Source organism: Camelina sativa, unplaced genomic scaffold (genome assembly GCF_000633955.1).
Source record: "Camelina sativa cultivar DH55 unplaced genomic scaffold, Cs unpScaffold04547, whole genome shotgun sequence".
Taxonomy (NCBI): Eukaryota; Viridiplantae; Streptophyta; class Magnoliopsida; order Brassicales; family Brassicaceae; genus Camelina; species Camelina sativa.
The window spans coordinates 1-637 of NW_010925641.1; the positions used below are offsets into that span (position 1 = coordinate 1).

The window sequence follows — 637 nt, forward strand, 5'->3', positions numbered from 1 at the left end:
AATAAGTTTCTCTGTTTCATAAATTTCTGAATATCTTTTACTTGTAAAAAGGTATTCTAGCTTGGAACATAAGTGTTCGTGAATATGTGGTTGTTGACTATTGCAGTGGACGGGATCAATGGCTACTGAATGAGGAAGACATTGACATATACTCACGCACGTTGCCAAAATGTATTGTCCGTAAGCTTGATGACAAGGGACAGTTTCCCCTTTTGGTTAGTGATCTCTTTTCATCCAATAATAGAAGAAATATGCATTGATACATATTTGTAACCAACACAACACTTCAACAATCTCTTTTACATCTCATATTAGGAGGATGGCGTAGATCTGGCTACGATCATTAAGTGTACTTCTTTTTATCGCCGTGGGAAGTCTCATGATCACATTACGGATTACATTATGCCTACCACATATGAGTTAAAACAACAAGTAGACGATCACCGGTAAAATGCCTCACTAATTGCTCTNTGACATATCAGACTATCAAGTAAAAAGTTATTGTGGATACCGAATGATAAATTCTGTAGTGCAGACTGGTAGTGGCTAGTACTTCCCCAGTAATGCTGTCAACTCTAGAAGACGGAGCGATTGTAAGGAGCCTCGAAGGATTACCTTCAGAGGGACCTGTTCTGTA

General features: G+C 38.5%; 1 long non-coding RNA gene across 1 annotated transcript; it reads left to right on the plus strand.

The window, feature by feature from the left end:
* The first annotated feature begins 39 nt into the window (after nucleotides 1-39).
* Nucleotides 40-637, plus strand: LOC104774679. The gene is made up of 3 exons (XR_765445.2): nucleotides 40-215; nucleotides 316-446; nucleotides 536-637. It is a non-coding gene; the product is annotated as an uncharacterized LOC104774679 (long non-coding RNA).